The sequence below is a fragment of the Ranitomeya variabilis genome, chromosome 6 (assembly GCF_051348905.1).
Source record: "Ranitomeya variabilis isolate aRanVar5 chromosome 6, aRanVar5.hap1, whole genome shotgun sequence".
Taxonomy (NCBI): Eukaryota; Metazoa; Chordata; class Amphibia; order Anura; family Dendrobatidae; genus Ranitomeya; species Ranitomeya variabilis.
This window is the reverse complement of record NC_135237.1, coordinates 31,855,873-31,861,964: the sequence shown is the minus strand read 5'-3', so window position 1 is coordinate 31,861,964 and position 6,092 is coordinate 31,855,873.

The window sequence follows — 6,092 nt, the reverse complement described above, 5'->3', positions numbered from 1 at the left end:
CGGGCCTTCGGAAGGTGAGTATATGTTTATTTTTTATTTTACATCACTGGGCAATATACTATGTGGCTGGGAAATATACTACGTGACTGGGCAATATACTACGTGGCTGGGCAATATACTACGTCACTGGGCAATATACCACGTGGCTGGGCAATATACTACGTGGCTGGGCAATATACTACGTGGCTGGGCAGTATACTATGTGACTGGGCTGCAACGTTGCTCTATCGCACAACCCATCACATGGGCAATATACTACATGGCTGGGCAATATACTACGTGACTGGGCTGTAAGGTTGCTCTGTCACACACCCCGTCACATGGGCAATATACTACGTGGCTGGGCAATATACTACGTGGACATACATATTCTAGAATACCCGATGCGTTAGAATAGGGCCACAATCTAGTAGTAGTTATATTTTTCTACATAGGGAGCAGTATTATAATAGCTATATTACTGTATATAGGAGCAGTATAATAGTAGCTATATTCTTGCTAGTGTTGAGCATTCCGATACCGCAAGTATCGGGTATCGGCCGATATTTGCTGTATCGGAATTCCGATACCGAGATCCGATACTTTTGTGGTATCGGGTATCGGTATCGAAACAACATTAATGTGTAAAAGAAAGAATTAAAATAAAAAATATTGCTATACTCACCTCTCCGACGCAGCCTGGACCTCACCGAGGGAACCGGCAGCGTTGTTTGCTTAAAATGCGCGCTTTTCCTTCCTTCCGTGACGTCACGGCTTCTGATTGGTCGCGTGCCGCCCATGTGGCCGCGACGCGACCAATCACAGCAAGCCGTGACGTAATTTTCAGGTCCTTCTAGGCATTCAGTATTTTAAAATTACGTCCCGGCTTTGTGATTGGTCGCGTCGCGGTCACATGGGCGACGCGACCAATCACAAGCCGTGACGTCACGGGAGGCAGGAGACGCGCGCATTTTCACATGGGCGACGCGACCAATCACAAGCCGTGACGTCACGGGAGGCAGGAGACGCGCGCATTTTAAAATGCGCGCGTGTCCAGCCTCCCGTGACGTCATGGCTTGTGATTGGTCGCGTCGCCCATGTGACCGCGACGCGACCAATCACAAGCCAGAACGTAATTTTAAAATCCTGAAGGACCTGAAATTACGTCACGGCTTGCTGTGATTGGTTGCGTCGCGGCCACATGGGCGACGCGACCAATCACAAGCCGTGACGTCACGGGAGGCTGGACACGCGCGCATTTTAAAATGCGCGCGTCTCCTGCCTCCCGTGACGTCACGGCTTGTGATTGGTCCCGTCGCCCATGTGACCGCGACGCGACCAATCACAAAGCCGGAACGTAATTTTAAAATACTGAATGCCTAGAAGGACCTGAAAATTACGTCACGGCTTGCTGTGATTGGTCGCGTCGCGGCCACATGGGCGGCACGCGACCAATCAGAAGCCGCGACGTCACGGAAGGAAGGAAAAGTCCGTATTTTAAGCAAACAACGCTGCCGGTTCCCTCGGTGAGGTGAGTATAGCAATATTTTTTATTTTAATTCTTTATTTTACACATTAATATGGTTCCCAGGGCCTGAAGGAGAGTTTCCTCTCCTTCAGACCCTGGGAACCATCAGGGATACCGTCCGATACTTGAGTCCCATTCACTTGTATTGGTATCGGGTATCGGTATCGGATTAGATCCGATACTTTGCCGGTATCGGCCGATACTTTCCGATACCGATACTTTCAAGTATCGGACGGTATCGCTCAACACTAATTCTTGCACATAGGAGCAGTAATATAGTAGTAATATTCTTGTACATAGGGGCAGTATTATAGTAGTTATATTCTTGTAATAGGGGGCAGTATTATAGTAGTTATATTCTTGTACATAGGGGGCAGTATTATAGTAGTTATATTCTTGTACATAGGAGCAGTATTATAGTAGTTATATTCTTGTACATAGGGGCAGTATTATAGTAGTTATGTTCTTGTACATAGGGGCAGTATTATGGTAGTTATATTCTTGTACATAGGGGCAGTATTATAGTAGTTATATTCTTGTACATAGGAGCAGTATTATAGTAATATTCTTGTACATAGGGGCAGTATTATTGCAGCTATATTCTTGTACATATGAGCAGTATTATAGTAGGTATACTCTTGTACATAGGTGTAGTATTATAGTAGTTATATTCTTGTGCATAGGGGCAGTATTATAGTAGTTATATTCTTGTACATAGGAGCAGTATTATAGTAGTTATATTCTTGTACATAGGGTAGTATTATAGTAGTTATATTCTTGTATATAGGAGCAGTATTATAGTAGTTATATTCTTGCACATAGGAGCAGTATTATAGTAGTTATATTCTTGTATATAGGGCCTGTATTATAGTAGGTATATTCTTGTACATGGGGGCAGTATTATAGTAGTTATATTCTTGTACATAGGGGCAGTATTATAGTAGTTTGTTGTGAATTCCGTTCTTGGGCTCCCTCCGGTGGTTGTAAATGGCACTTTTGTGAATTCTGACCTTGGGCTCCCTCCGGTGGTTTTAAGTGGAACTGCTGCTCCTTGGATTTAGCTTAGCAGCTGCTTCCATTGATCATCTCTCCTGCTCTGCTATTTAGCCTGGCTCTAATCTTCAGCCAGTGCCAGCTGTCAATGTTTCTTGGTTGGATTCAGATCTCTCCTTGGTTTTCCTTGATAGTCGGTCCTGTTCAGCAAAGATAAGTCCTTGCATGTTCATTTGTTGTCCTCTTGCTGTGGACTTAATCATTCAGCTCATTTTATGTTTGCTCTAGTCCAGCTTGTCAGTATTCAATATTCAGTTAAGCTGGAAGCTCTGGGGAAGCAGATTTGCCCTCCACACCGTTAGTCAGGTGTGGAGATTTTTTGTAAACTCTGTCATGGATTTTTCTAGCTTTTAATACTGACCGCACAGTAACCTTTCCTATTCTGTCTATCTAGTTAGAAGTGGCCTCCTTTGCTAAATCCTGTTTTCATTCTGCGTATGTCATTTCCCTCTACACTCACAGTCCATATTTGTGGGGGGCTGTCTGTCCTTTGGGAACTTTCTCTGATGCAAGATAGCTTTCCTGTTTCCATCTTTAGGGGTAGCTAGTTCTCCGGCTGTGACGAGATGTCTAGGGAGTGACAGGAACATTCCACGGCTACTTCTAGTGTTGTGTTAGGTTCAGGAACTGCGGTCAGTAAAGATACCATCTCCTCAGAGCTCGTCCCATGTTGCTCCTTAACCACCAGGTCATAACAGTACAGCTGGCCAACAGTGTATTGAATGCATCTCAAAAGAGGGGAAAAAAAAGTTCTGAGCCATTTTTTTTTCTCTGCAGCCTGTTTTGTCTTTTTTTCCCCTTAATCTCTGGGTGGTTCAGGATTTTGGCGCTGACATGGATGTTCAGGGTTTGTTCTCTCGTGTGGATCAACTTGCTGCAAGGGTACAGAGTATCCAAGATTATGTTGTTCAGACTCCAGTTTTGAAGCCTAGAATTCCTACTCCTGATTTGTTTTTTGTGGATAGATCTAAGTTCTTGAACTTTAAAAATAACTGCAGATTGTTTTTTGCTTTGAGACCCCGTTCCTCTGGTGACCCCATTCAGCAGGTGAAAATTGTCATCTCTCCGCTGCGTAGAGACCCTCAGGATTGGGCATTCTACCTTGAGTCAGGGGATCCGGCATTACTTAATGTAGACGCATTTTTTCAAGCGCTCGGATTACTGTATGATGAACCTAATTCTGTGGATCAGGCAGAAAAAACCTTGTTCAGGGTCAGGAAGCGGCAGAAGTATACTGCCAGAAATTTAGAAAATGGTCTGTGCTCACTAAATGGAATGAAGATGCTCTGGCTGCAATTTTCAGAAAGGGTCTTTCTGAAGCCCTTAAAGATGTTATGGTGGGGTTCCCCACGCCTGTTGGTTTGGACGAATCTATGTCTCTAGCCATTCAGATTGATCGGCGCCTGAGCGAGCGCAAGGTTGTGCACCATATGGCAGTGTCCTCTGAGCAGAGTCCTGAGCCTATGCAATGTGATAGGATTTGGACTAGAGCAGAAAGGCAGGAATTCAGACGTCAGAATAGGCTGTGTTTTTACTGTGGTGATTCTGCTCATGCTATTTCTGATTGCCCTAAGCGTACTAAGAGGGTCGCTAGGTCTGTTACCATTAGTACTGTGCAGCCTAAATTTCTCTTGTCTGTTACCCTGATTTGCTCATTATCGTCCTTTTCTGTCATGGCATTTGTGGATTCAGGCACTGCCCTGAACTTGATGGACTTGGAATTCGCCAGACGCTGTGGTTTTTCCTTACAGCCTTTGCAGAGCCCTATTCCCTTAAGGGGAATTGATGCTACACCATTAGCCAAGAATAAACCTCAGTACTGGACTCAGCTGACCATGTGCATGGCTCCAGCACATCAGGAAGATTGTCGTTTTCTGGTGTTGCATAATTTGCATGATGTCGTTGTGCTGGGTTTTCCATGGTTACAGGTACATAATCCAGTGCTGGATTGGAAAGCCATGTCTGTGACTAGTTGGGGTTGTCAAGGGGTACATAGTGACGTTCCTTTGATGTCAATCTCCTCTCCCCCCTCTTCTGAAGTTCCTGAGTTTTTGTCGGATTTCCAGGATGTATTAGATGAGCCCAGGTCCAGTTCCCTTCCTCCTCATAGGGACTGTGATTGTGCTATTAACTTGATTCCTGGCTGTAAGTTCCCTAAGGGCTGACTTTTCAATCTGTCTGTGCCAGAGCATGCCGCCATGCGGAGTTATATTAAGGAGTCCTTGGAGAAGGGGCATATTCGGCCCTCTTCATCACCGTTGGGAGCGGGATTCTTCTTTGTTGCCAAGAAGGATGGCTCCTTGAGACCATGTATTGATTATCGCCTTCTTAATAAGATCACGGTCAAATTCCAATACCCTTTACCTTTCCTTTCTGATTTGTTTGCTCGGATTAAGGGGGCTAGTTGGTTTACTAAGATTGACCTTCGAGGGGCGTATAATCTTGTTAGTATTAAACAGGGTGACGAATGGAAAACTGCATTTAATACGCCCGAAGGCCATTTTGAATACCTTGTGATGCCATTCGGGCTCTCTAATGCCCCATCTGTGTTTCAGTCCTTCATGCATGATATCTTCTGGAATTATCTTGATAAATTCATATTTGGATGATATCTTGATTTTTTCCGACGATTGGGAGTCTCATGTGAAACAGGTCAGGATGGTATTTCAGATCCTTCGTGCTAATGCTTTGTTTGTGAAGGGGTCTAAATGCCTATTTGGAGTTCAGAAGGTTTCTTTTTTGGGTTTTATTTTTTCTCCATCGGCTATAGAAATGGATCCTGTTAAGGTCCAAGCCATTCATGATTGGATTCAACCCACTTCTGTGAAGAGCCTTCAGAAATTTTTGGGCTTTGCTAATTTTTATCGCCGTTTCATTGCCAACTTTTCCAGTGTGGTTAAGCCCCTGACCGATTTGACGAAGAAAGGCACTGATGTGATGAATTGGTCCTCTGCGGCTGTTGAGGCCTTTCAGGAGCTTAAACGTCGTTTTACTTCTGCCTCTGTGTTGCGTCAGCCGGATGTTTCTCTTCCTTTTCAGGTTGAGGTTGACGCTTTTGAGATTGGGGCAGGGGCCGTTTTGTCTCAGAGAAGTTCTGATGGTTCTTTGATGAAACCGTGTGCCTTCTTCTCCAGAAAGTTTTCGCCTGCGGAGCGTAATTATGATGTCGGCAATCGGGAGTTGTTGGCTATGAAATGGGCATTTGAGGAGTGGCGACATTGGCTTGAGGGAGCCAAGCACCGCATTGTGGTCTTGACCGACCATAAGAATCTGATTTACCTCGAGTCTGCCAAGCGGTTGAATCCTAGACAGGCTCGATGGTCCCTGTTTTTCTCCCGTTTTGATTTTGTGGTCTCGTATCTTCCGGGATCTAAGAATATTAAGGCTGATGCCTTCCCTAGGAGTTTTTTGCCTGATTCTCCGGAAGTCCTTGAGCCGGTTGGTATTCTCAAGGAGGGGGTGATTCTTTCTGCCATCTCCCCTGATTTACGGCGGGTGCTTCAGGAATTTCAGGCTGATAAGCCTAACCACT